The sequence below is a fragment of the Frieseomelitta varia genome, unplaced genomic scaffold, assembly GCF_011392965.1.
Source record: "Frieseomelitta varia isolate USP_RPSP 00005682 unplaced genomic scaffold, Fvar_1.2 scaffold_289, whole genome shotgun sequence".
Lineage (NCBI taxonomy): Eukaryota > Metazoa > Arthropoda > Insecta > Hymenoptera > Apidae > Frieseomelitta > Frieseomelitta varia.
Window position 1 is genome coordinate 479099 of NW_025110022.1, and position 13772 is coordinate 492870.

Here is a 13772-nt window from a genome sequence, read left to right on the forward strand (position 1 = left end):
AAAGATGAATCTATATGTATATATAAATACTTTTAGTGTTGAACAAGTATTTCATGTTAATTTTATGTCATTTTATGTTCTTTGTTTATTATACACATTATTATTATATTCATGCAACGAAATTTCTACCTCGTATTAGTAACCTTACATTGGATTTTATTTTTATTACAATAACTTGAGAGAACAAATGTTTCACTTTGTAGTTAGGGTTAGTTTATAATGCAAAAGCATGTAGTTAGGTTGAGTAAATAAAAAGTTAGGTCAAGGTTTATAGTGCAAAAAGTACAAGAAAATCGTTTTACAGTGCGAAAGCATGTAGTCCGGTTAAGAGTTAATTTATAGTGCAAGAAGCATGAGTATGATCTGCAAAATCTGTAGAATCTCGTTTCCTCGTGAAACGTAACAGAATAATCCTCGCGCTACAATTCCAAAAAAAAAAAAAGACGAAAAGAAAAAAAACAGAAGAGAACAGAGAGAAAAATATCATTTCCCCGCGTAGCATCAAAACATACAACATCCTAACGCAATATTCCGACACTTAACCTAGAGGTGAAGCAACAAACCCGGAATCTACACGCCCTCGACACACCTTCCGCAAAATTTCATCAAAATCATAACATTCTGCATTATCCTGCTGGCCTGAACCTTTCATTAAAACCATTTCTCCGTGAGAGCAGAGAGTAAACAAAGAAAAAAAAAAAAAAAAAAAAGAAAAAAGAAAAAGAAAAGGGAGGAGAAGAAAGGATGGAATCTTCATCGAGTCAACATTCAGGAATTTGGTGTGCCCGCTCGTGTTCCGTCAATCTTTCCGCAAGTACAAAGAGGTAGAGAAATAAAAGATCAGGCTGGCAATCCCATGGCTGAAGCCCCGTATTTCTCGAAATCGCTGTGCCTATGTAATGATCGCAGACAGGAGCGCGAGCCGGCGTGCCGTGAAGTTAATACACAACGTCGTTGTTCCCCTCTTGCTCGCGCTGGCCGCCGCCACCGTTCTTCTTCAGCCGCCTCCGTTCTTCTTCAGCCGCCTCCGTTCAGCCTCGCTCGTACAATAAGGAAGCAGCGGCGCGGGTCGACCTTCAAAGATTGCCAGCGGCTGGCCGCCGCATGATAATTACTATCGCGAACGCGTGCACGTGCACGCGGAGCACGGTCTCGGACGCTTTTGGAAATCTCTCGATAAAGCTTGCTAGATAGTCGGCGATTTTCGATAGTTCGATTTCGGGGATCTGGTGAAGTTCATCTGAGCGAAACCAAAGGACCGTTTCTTTTTATAACACGTTCTACTCGATAAGCTTATTTGCCTAGATTAAGGCAGTTTATTTCTGACGGTTTGTTTGGAGCGAAAGTCAAAGTGAAAGTCAAATGAAGCGACTGCGATTTTTCGGGAGATTGGCGAGCAATCTTGCGCGACGTTGAGAAATAACTACGTGCCTGTTCAAAGTGTGATTATTCGTTTCGATGCTGAAGTGTACGAACTGTATTTTTGCTTCTTTTTTTTTTTCTTCTTTTGTCGAAAAAACCGAGATTCTCCCGTTATCGTTCAACTGTACGAAGGAATTAAACGCGAATTAAGAGACGGCGAGGCGTTTAATTCCGAATCGTCGCGGAGTGAAGAAACATAGAGCGGGTAAATATTAAACGACTAGAGAGGAAGAGGTGCGTGAATTTTTCGCGTAAAGAGACGGTTCTGTGCATCGAGCCTGGACGAGGAAAGACGGTTACGGTTCGGAACGCATCCGTCCTCGTGTGCAGATGCACGCACGCGTGCATTCGGTGGGCGAGATGCAACGGTAGACAGCGTTTGCATCATACTTTTATCGCCTAGGTTCCGTCTTCCTCCAATTTAATAAAAAATAACCGGAAGTTGTATCACACCGGCGAACTCGCCGCCAACGCCGGCGTAAAACAGTTGCATCTGCCCACCCGTTCCCACCTTTCTATCTCGCGTTTAATTATTCCTGACGAATTCAGTTGCCGTCGAACAAATTTTGCGGACGAAACGCGCGCTTACGCGAAAGAAAAGAAAAAAAAAAAGAGTAAAACATAAATGTCCCACAAAGCATTTAACGTTTAAAGAAGATCAAAATTTCATGCCGCGTCCCGCGGTATTTTTCGACAGATGGATGCAAAAATGACAGATACAAAGGTGGTTCTCGTGATCCAATGAATATACAAAGAAACGAAGAATTAACAATTGAACGACTGTAGTTGCCAGAAATAAAAATTAATTTATCATATATCGGCTCGAAAGGGCAGAAGCTGAAACGAGTGGGAGTTAAAGTCGAAAAAATTCTAGGATACTTTCTAGAACGCAACGAAGACAAGTGAAAATTTTTTTCACGGAATGAAATTTTCAAAATCAGCGCCAGAAATATCTCTTTAAATGAAAATTGTGTGATGATAATTCTCAAGGCTGTTATCTAGCGAAGCGAAATTTTTCTCTTTCCTTTTTATTGGCAAAAAGACACGGAAGTATAGGCTCGAGTTCAGATAGCTGTCATTTTTTGAAAAATTATTATTTTAGAGATCGGCTTCGACGAGTATCAGCCTCTTTCGTAGAATTTAACGCGAAATTAAACGGACAGTGTTTTACTGCTACGTTCTCCTCTTTAAATTTTCAACAATTACTAGTTGAACAATATATAATAAGATGTATATATTTTTTTTAACGAAATGTAATTTCATCTCCAAAGAAATTCTTGAATTTTTTCTTATTTTGCAACCATTTAAAAACACGCAACAACATTCGATAAAAGCACCAACTATATATAAGTAGACAAGCGTCCAGATTGCAGAAACGTAATATCGGTTAACTTAAATGTTACTGCATCCTCTGTGTTTTTCAATCTTTCCCTCACAATCTTAACTTCAATGGAACTTCACATTGATCAGATAGGCCTAATTGCGGGCAAGTGTGTTTTACTTTCGATACGAACATTTTACGATCTACGATTTAAGTGAAACTGTATCTTCTTAGAAACGGAAGGAATTACGATGTAGTAGAAATTTGTAAATACTTTCAGCCAGCGGCGAGATTTTTCTGCACGACAAGCCCTGATACAAACAGTGTAATGATAACATTTATATTTTAACGTAATTACGTAGTTAAAGTAAATTTTGAAAATTGAAGGAAACCGAGCAAATGAAAGCTTGTCTTATAAAGAATTTAAGAAAGCCGTAAGAACAACATAACAGTGTGTACAGGTCTCCTCGACTGAGAAATAAGCGAGTCACTGCAGTACAGTTGAGAAAGATGTACGCGAAAGCCACTACGGTGGCGTTCACCAGCTAATAACAGCCAGTTCTCTGGTACGCAGCGAGTCAGCGAGATCCGCATTTTCTTCACCATCCTCGACCGCCCCTTTGCGAAAGGGAGTACGAACTTGCGCGACTTTTTGCTAACGGTCCAGTCACTCACCGGCTCGTACTCTCGTAAACGAAGTTTCAGTCGCGCCTCGGCCGTTTTCTCGCTCGCCTAATGACAGGCGAGCGAACAGCGCGTAGTCAGCGCGTAATCTCTGTCTATCAGGCAGGACGAAAATTGCCCAACGTACGATTTAGTTATTTCGCTAATTAGGCAATCAGCCGGTGTGTTGGAACGATAAATACGAGGATTTCAGGGCAGTCTCGAGACGCTCGTCGACACGGTTACCCTGCCTTCGTGCCTGATTGTTTCTCTTCAGACAATCGGCGAAACGGTAGACCTGACTGGTCTGTGTCACACAGAGGCACAAGCAATCTCTCTCTATGGCTGTTTTATTACCGAATTTCTTACTCGCGATTTCTGGCTTCTCATCCTGAGAATTAATTACTATTATTATTTTATTATATTATTATTATTTTATTATATTATTATATATTACTATTATTATTTTTGTTTCTTTCATTATTATAATAATCATATTTGTAAAAAGTTTTTGTTATTTAAGATTTTTAATTACAATGGAATTTTTGCACATAATTTTTATTTTATCTATAATTATATATAGATATAGATTGTGATTATTTTTAATATTTTTAATATTTATATAGTATGTGAAGAAATTTTGGAATTATTGTTATTAATTGGTATAAATTGTGAATTTGGTCATCAGAAGAAAGAGATTTTTAAATTTAATATTTTAAATTTATTTTAGATGGTTGAATTAATTTGTACAATTTTATTTAATAATAATTATTTATTCATTTGATTATACTATTTTAAGAAATTTAATATATATAATAATAATAATTTTTTTTAATTTTAATTGATTAAATTGAAAAATAACTTTTTTTTACTTTAAATTATTATTCAAGTGGATCTAATTATTATAATAATTTTAATTTTTAGAATTATTATTATAAATTTGAATTTAATTTATTTTAAAAATTACTGTACATTACTAAATTTAACAATTTGACATTTTTAATCAAAATAATAATGATAATAATAGAAATAAAAAATAAAAATATTAATAATAACAATTAATTCTAGCAATTAAATTCTTACGTTTGAACCAAGTAATGAGTTTCAGTTCGAAAAAAATCCGCCCAACCAAATATTTAAAAAATTGCAAAGTATTAGAGAAGTGGAGACTGTTTCTACGTTCACGCCTTTGTGCGTTCATCCTCTTCGAAATTTTGAGAGTGTACAACCGAAACGAAAGTAAATTTCTATTTCGATTGAGAGAACAACGTTAACTTTACTTTAATTTTTAGTAATTGCAAAAGCAAAAATAATACCTTTTCCGATTTTCTTTGTAATTAACTCTGCAACTTCAGGTCAATTACATTCGCATAATTCAGTATTTACAAATGAAGCAGTAGTTGTATCGTGTGTTGAGATTACGTGATAATGTAGTTGAGATCTAAATATAGAACTGAGTTGAGATATAAATCGAGCCAGTTGAGATATAAATACAGAAAGTTCGATGATTATGCGTCGGGTGTGAGCGAATAACTCTTAACAATGCACGAGGATACTTTATTCATACATATAATTATCCTAATCAGGATAGAGGTGCATCTGTCTAAACGATTTTATCTCTTATTTCACTATCCAGGTAATTAATACTTTCGAAATGCTTTAACAAGTTGCATATATAAATATACGTACGCTTCACGGAATTGCTGCTGTAATTACTATATTGTTACTACAATATTCTTATTATATTCATCATACTCTTCCCCCTCTTTCATTTTCTTTCTTTTCTGCGGATATGTTTTAAAATAAATTCAAGATTACTAAGAATCGTTTAATTGGTACGTAAACAGCAGACACTATCTCGCAGAAAGAGCATGCCAGATTCTGCATAATTTTTAAACGCTTCCATAAATTGTGATGAGAGAAAAAAATTTATAGTGAGTCATGAATTAAGAATGTTGCACATCTGTGATTCGAATATTTTTATCAGATTTTTAATCATTAACAACTTGGCTGTATCAGTATGTTTGATAGAAAAACTGAATCTCAACTTCCTCGAGTCTTCAACTTTGACTCTCAGCTGTCTTCTATTTTTGGAAATTTCCTTTTTTGGGGGGGGGGGGGATAAGTATCGAGAATTTCAATCCTCAAAAAGTACGTCGCCGAGAACGCCCCGTAAAATTTCTGCGAAAAATTGCAAACTGCTCCGACAGTTCGCAATAGTAAAATTATTGAGTTGGTCAAAAAAAGTATAATTGCGTTTTTCTTCTAATAGACAGACAGATCGTAAAATACAACCAACTTCATTTTAAACCGCAAATTCGTTGCGTAAATCGATACCTGATTGTTCGAGCTTGTTTTGTTCGCTTGACGTCGATTTTAAATTGAAAAATCAACGAGGAACATTTTCGCTGTACTACCTCCGAAAGCAGGAAAAACACTGTGAAAGCTCATGAAAAATTATCTGACGTTCATAGCGAAACTACGGCAGTGTTGGAATTAGTTTGCCATTGATGAGAATGTCAAATCATTCTTGGAACTTTTCCTTTTGAACGCGGGGTCGCGAGGTTTACAAAAATCGTAAGATGGGAAAATCGATTGAATTCAATATATTGTCTACTATATTTACTATATATACTATATATGCTATATATATGCTATATATACTATATATACTATATATGCTATATATACTATATATGCTATATATATAGGTTGCCAAAATCGTAAGATCGGAAAATCGATTAAATTGGTCAATATATTGTCTACTATATACTATATTTACTATATATGCTATATATGCTATATATACTATATACACTACATTTTTCACAAAAAAAAAAAAAAAAAAACACAACGCAATACTTGCCAGTACTTGCCATTAAATTACCGTGGAAAATTTCTGCGGAAAAGAGAGAGATCGGATGACTCGCGAGTTTCCCGCGCGAAGGATCGATAGAGGCTGCCGTCAAAGTGTCTATCTCCGATCGGAGCGGCGGAAGCGAGGCGGCGATGTTCGTTTATCGCGCGGAATTAACCGAAGATGGCAGGACTCGGTTGCTAAGTCCGCGGAATTGCGCTCTTCCTGTACTTCGCGAACGTATCTTGCGTATCTTCTCGCGCTCATCCTGCAACTTCCACGAAAGTTGGCTGGCTCACGCACTGCGAGACACCTGTGTGTGCACGCGCCCCCATTCGAGAGAAAGAGAAAGAGAGTGGCTCGATTCGAAGAAATCGAAAAATTCCCTCCCAGTCTATGAGTCTCTCTCTCTCTCTCTTTTTCATCGTCGGTCGATGTTCACTCCTTCGCCCTTGTGTACGTTCACAGGCGCGCGTTGTGTAGCGCAACGTTGATTGGCCGCGGCCGATGTATATGTATTTAGAACAGAACAGGAGCACAATGCGTCGGGGAGGAGTGGAGGGCAGCGGAGGTTTTCGGAGTGGCTCGTTAAAAAGGATTACACTTCAGGAACGCGCGTCCCTGATCGGAAACGCGTTCAATTAGCCTGAAGCTGTCGAACGGTATATCCTTTCTTAATTATCACGCGGATCCGCTTTTCCGTTTTATAATGCACGACGCACATCGTTGCGGCTGTTCCGGCTGCGAGTCGCTTCCACTTTGCGCTTGATACGCGCGGCGAACGATGATTTAACGAAACAGAGAAGAACGACTCTGTGTAACGACGACGAAACAGTTGCTGAAACAAATTCATGATCAAACATTTTTCCGATCCGTGGCCTTCTTATCGTTTCCAATCGTTAATAACATATCTCGAGCCTGAATAATGTTCCGTAGTTTTGTAGCTTTGCGATGTTTGTTCATGCCAATATTAATCAACCGATTATCGATACTGTCGGTCATCACTGCGCCGCGAATTTTCTTACACTTATTATTCAATTAATTGTGAAACCAAGCTCTTGTAGGACGAAACAAAAATTACGCGACAATCAGTCGAAAACCACACCATTCGAAAATCTACTTCTCGCTGGAGAAGAAATCGGTTTGCGGGGGGGGGGGGGGGGGAGAAGAGGCGTGTTTCGCGCGCGTGCCAGCGGTAGCGGCTTTCAATGCTGCTGTTATGTTATAATAGAGTCTCGATTATTCGAACGTCTATTAGCCCGGGAAAGCGAGTAATTACTCGCGCGAACGCGCCATTAAACGCAGTTTCAAATATTCGGGCATGTTCGATAACCGCACGCTTGATTTTCCGCGCCGAGTTTCACTATTAACGAGCTATTAAGAGATTTGTTCTATCCGGGTTTCCGGTGTTTCTTGGCTACCTCGTTGCAGACTTGGCCGTAACGGTGCTACTACGTGCGTGCAACAGCTGCACTCTTCAACGTGTCTTTTTCTGTTTGCCTCTCATTTTTTCTCTCTTTTTTTTCTTTTTCTTTCTTTTTTTTCAGTGAGTTTTTTCGCATCAGAGACAGAGAGAAAGAGAGACAATTAGCGTGGCTTGTTAATTAGTCCTTGACCAATACTCCTTGACCAGCGTTAATTATTCACTGAATTGGCATTAAGAAACTCGTTTCTCGACGAGCGACAAGAAGAATCTTTTGGATAAAAAGTGTCCTCCACGACAGGATTACGTTGTAATGTAAGAGTGAGATGATCAGAAATCCGATCAGAGTTTGCAATGTCCCCATATATAGAATTGTTATTTTCTTCCTTTTTCTTTTCTCATTTTCACGATGTGGAAATTAGACGCATGGAAAACGAACTGATTTTCAAGCAGTAAACAAGATTACGTCGGACTCGGTACTGGAAGCTCCCTCTATTTTTACGCGCAAGTCACAGACGAGTATAAACTGATGTTTGAATTAGAAGATTAATGTCATTCGGATATAAATGTAGAGAAACAGGCGGGATATTTCTACAATGTGGAAAATGCATGACGAACATTCAGTTATTTATATGGCCACAGTATGGGATATAATAGCATTTATGAATTATATATAGTAGCTATATTTTCGCGGGAAAGTACAATTAAATTTTTACTAAAAATCTCGTGCAAATGTTCAGACGTAGTAGGGATAAATAAGTACCGTGAAATATGGCCGAAACGATTACATTACTTCACGTGAAGTAATTGCAGCGTAATGCGATATGTGTCACGCATCTGTCAAATTCACTTTCTATATCGAGGCTATTTCTCACTGTCAGGAATTCTAAACTGTGAAAATTACAAAGCGCGCGTTTTTAAATAATGGAAAATTGATCAGACGTTTCTTGTGCAACGCGCGTGCGACTCTCCTTTCTTTATTTATAAATTTTACCAACTTTTCAATTATTCGTGTAACGAACGACGCAGGCTGGACAATCGAAAGAAAATTTTAAAGAGCAAACAAGCTAAGTCGGATAGCATGGTATCGATAATCGCATTACTGATGAAGCAGTCGTAGTAACAAAAAAAAGAATTAATGGCGCATACATCAGTGGCAGTAGCCTGTGCAAAGTTACGCAAACCTATATAGACCTATATAGAGAGGTTTTAAAAAATGTAAACGAGCCTAAAAACAAATCGATGGAGGTTATACATCGACGTATAGAATCATAATGAGAGCATCGAGTTAATAAATCAAAGGGATAGTCAGTGCATACTTGAGTGACCTTTGGCAGGATGTTACGTATGAATCTTTCTCAATAAATGGTGGCTAATAAGTAACATTGCCGCGATGAATGATTTCAAGCAGGGTTGTAAAATTTATAAAAATTATTGAGCTTCTCCCATTCTGCTTCAGCTCTCGGTTTACATCAAAACTCGCTAAATTACACAATTCGAACGATTCGTCAAAAATCGCCTGTCAAATCGTATATTTCGCGAAAACAACACGAACAACAAACGATTTCGCAATTTTGTACTCCCGTCGGGAAACCACGTCTCTTTTTCACGGATCAATATCTTTCGTCGAGTTCCAGTTCAATTTTTTCCAGTCATCCAACAAATTTTCAAACTCGCGACCACCTCCGCGAGGAACGACCAGGCGGCTGTGGGTAAAAATGGAACGTGGGGATATGGATTCGACCGCAACACGCTCGGAAATGTTTTAAAAAACAGTCAAACCTCGTTCACCTCGTGCAATTACAACCCACTGTTCTGCCTCGTCTCGCACTCGAGGCTAATCCTTCCTTCCTTCCTTCCTTTCTTCTTTTTTCTTTTTTTTTTTTTTTTCTTGTTGTTGCTTTTTCCCCTCATTTTCCGCTTGGAAAGATCGGCGCTTGCCGATATGGAAACGCGTCGATAGCCGGATCAGTGTTCGGCGAGCGACAGATCGCTGGTTGGTAATCGATTGAAAGCGTTCCGGCGGGCAGATAGGGCCGGGAATCCGACGCGGGAGAAAGAAGAAATAATTATTCCATGACCGAGTACGCGTATCGAACGGGCTGGTGAGGTCACCGAGCGGTTATCAGGCCACAGGTCCAATCAATTACAATGTTGTGCATGTAGCCTACCTGCCCTCCTGTCCCTGCACATCAGCGCAACTCCATCGGAAATCAATGAAATCCGCCAAAAACTACTCCGTTATTGATACGTCCGCGGTTTAAATAGCACGCTCGCTATTTCCCGAGCATGGTTACCGGGTTCTTCGCGAGGAATCCGGTGTCTTCTCCGGACGACACGTCGGCTTAACCCTTTTAACGCGCGCACATTTACAACTGGCGTAAATACAACTGGGTACGGTTTAAAAATACCGAGGCAAAGAAATGGACGAAAATACACACACCAAGTCACTCTGTGAATATCGATGCGACATACGAAAAATCGTCGCTTAAATTGTTGAAATTTCGTAAGAAGTAACACATCGTGCAAATATCGAGGGTCAGCTCGAGTTCGTTTCTAAAGCCTCGAGGCTTTAAACCTTTACTTTGTATCGTTCGTTTTATTTTATGACGTGGTGAAGACACGTTTCTCCTCGAAAAATTTCTTCTCAGGGTGAGTTTGAAAATTGGATTGATAGCTTTGTAGATGATTCTCAAAATCTTACTGCACGATTCTTCCCCCCCCCCCCTCCCGTTGATTTATTATCGGACAAGAACAAATGAATTTTCGTCACCTGAGTTTAATATTGAAAGTTGAATAAAGTGAATGAAATCGTCAAGTTTTTCGTTAAGTTTTCGAGGGAGGAGGAGCGTTGAAAAGGAAAGATTTCGATCATCAAATTCAAATTGTAGATTTAGTCGTGAAAATAGTTTTTCAATGTTTTTACATGCTGCACATGACACATTTCAAAAGTGCATGATTCATGCTTAAAAATTGATCGTCTATGCTATTTCTTTTTATGAAATTACAAAGATTTTAATATTGATGATCTTTGCGAAGACTAGAAATTCTGTGTTTTCGAGCAACCGTGCGTATTTCCATACGATATCAGAAACATGGGAGATTTTGAATATAAAAATATAATCATTTATTCTCTAATTCCTCATCAGCCCAGTTTATTACAGCCAAATTTATGGCTAAAAAGGAATATTCAATACGCGCTTCTAGAGCAAAGTCATTCAAATTTTGAAAATTTGAACTTGAATAGTAGATAAAATTTTGAAATATTAAAAATTTTACCTACCGCCAGAAAAATTCAGTGAATTCGCGAAGTTATTCGAGTATTTTCAAATTAATCTTTCTACTTGGGACATCTTTTCGTTAGACTAAACACTTTTCCGCTTTCAAGTACCGAGTATCAGTCGCGTGTTAATCAATTTCGCAAATTTGAATTTGAATAGTAGATAAAATTTTTAAAATTTTATCTACCGCCAGAATTCAGTGAATTCGAGTATTTTCAAAGTTAATCTTTCAACTCGGGACATCTTCTCGTAATATCCATCACGCTAGACTAAACACTTTTTCGCTTTCAATACCGGGTATCAATCGCGTGTTAATCAATTTCGATGTTACGTTCAAAACTTGGAGGAAATATTCGGTAACATAACATTGCTGCCGGATGTGTATAGCCATAGAGTGAAAGAGTTAATTAACGAGATGAATTCGACGGCCGATAGGTCAGTGTTTTGCGGATGGACGTGACCGGAGGAGGAAATTCAGGATGGATCGTCCGGCCGACACGAGTGAGAATTTTTCGAATGAATTAGTTTTGCTTCTGCGAGATACGTATAATACTGAAAGGGTTTCGCGGTTTGTTCGTTTCGGTGATGACGTTCGAGCTTCTGTGAAAGATTTCTAATGGACTTTTCATATTAGACCAGAGTCTCCACTTTTTTTTTTTACGTGCGACCTTTCTTCAATTGCTGGTTGGTTCTACTCTTGAAATTTTGCCAAATTTGCTGAAACGAACACGCAGCTCCCTTCATCTTCCTCGTCGTTTTCCTACGAAGATTTTCATCGCAACATCTTTCGACGATCACGATTTGAAAATCCAGCAAACAGGAGTGAGAATTTTTCGAATGGATTTGTTTTGCTTCTGCGAGATACGTATAATACTGAAAGGGTTTCGCGGTTTGTTCGTTTCGGTGATGACGTTCGAGCTTCTGTGAAAGATTTCTAATGGACTTTTTATATTAGACCAGAGTCTCCACTTTTTTTTACGTGCGACCTTTCTTCAATTGCTGGTTGGTTCTACTCTTGAAATTTTGCCAAATTTGCTGAAACGAACACGCAGCGTCGTTTTCCTACGAAGATTTTCATCTCAACAGCTTTCGACGATCACGATTTGAAAATCCAGCAAACAGGAGTGAGAATTTTTTGGAATGGATTAGTTTTGCTAACTTCGGTTCGAGTTTCTGTGATTTGTAGATTTTTAATGGACTATCGATGTTAGACTAAACGTCTCGACCTTTCAAATGTTGGTCTATTCTACTTTCCAAACTTGGTCGCCAAATTGCCTGAATTTCTGTGCATTTTCGCGAGAACACGCAGGTTTCCTTCATCTTCCTCGTCGTCTTTCCACGAAGATTCCTCGTCTCGACGACCGGCATTTTTGAAAACCCGGCGTCAAACATCTCGTGCCCGGTGCGCTAATTTCAAAATCGATCAGAGGGGGGAGGGGGGCCGTTTCTTCTAAATCGTTTCACAGAGCCCTTTGTCGCGACGTCCAGCGTCCGCCGCGAACGCGAATACTTGCGTCATAGTTTTCCCTCGCATGCGTCATTAGAGCAAATAGAAAGAAAAAAGGAAAACGAAGGAAAACACACGCACAGGTACCTCGGTAACTGTGCACACAGCGAGCGAGCACGTTAGCGTACGCTGTTACGCGCGTGTAAAGAGAGGACGGGAACGAGAAAAAACATACATTGTCGAGCGAATTTGTACCGCGTAATCGTTTCACCGGGGGAACGATCAAAAGCGCGAAACGCCGGTGAAAAGATCGCGGAACCGCCAAGCGGAGGGAGAGGAGAACAGAGAGCGCGCGCGCGCGCCCGCGCGTTCCACCCGCGACAAAAGACACTTTCATGCGGCGGCATTTACGCGGCTACGCGTTTTTCGGTGCGGAGGGACGAAGAAGCGATAGAGGAAGAAGAGGCGAGGAAGAGGCGATGGTCGAAAAAGAGGAAGAGCGAAACAGAGACAGAGCGGAGAAACGAGGGGGAGAGAAAAAAGGAGAGAGAGAGAGAGAGAGAGAGAGAAGACAGGACACGGGGAACAGTTTACAGCGTTTCATTGGACAGCGGTGTCTAATGGGCACAATGCTGGTCCCGCATTTTTTACATAATCTCGAGAATGGCGCCGCTCCGTCGACCGATGGCAGAGAGAGGAGAGTACGCCGGTGCTTCCTTTTTTTCTCGACGGCGACGGCGCAACAAAAATTGCCGGTTACACGCTCTAATACGTTTTTTCGCGTCGTGCTCATTGGAGAACGTCGGTCGCAGCAAAATTTACCAGAAAGCCATGCACCGGTCCGCGCGAATTCCCATTTTTTTGCGGAGAAAAGGCGCGCACACTCTGCCCGCGCTGAAAATAATCCAAAATAAGTCGCCGGTATCGATCGGGCCGGGCAAAAAGAAGGAAAAAGTTAGTCGACGGCCAGGCACTGGCACACAGAGAGCACGCGGCCCTTCGCTACGTTCTCTACCCCCGCAAGCTCGCGCTCGTATGTGTGTGTGTGTGTGTGTGAGCACACGCCTACGCGCCCGTTGCAAGCTCACGCCGACAAGTAAGCGAGCTAGGCTAGCGTAGCTTTACCAGCTATCGTATATACGTATTAGCCAGGGATATGGCCGTGTGGTAGGAACAAGGAAGAGCGTTGGATATACACCCGGCTAGCCTGTGCTAGCCTGCTGTGGCGCGGCGCTCGCCTACGCGACCACCCGTTCAACCACCGCGCGCACCGCCGAACCTCCGCCGCCCTTTTCCTCCACCCATTCGGCCACCTCCGTGCTTTTATGTTTCGTTTATCAGGCTTAACATGCGACTTT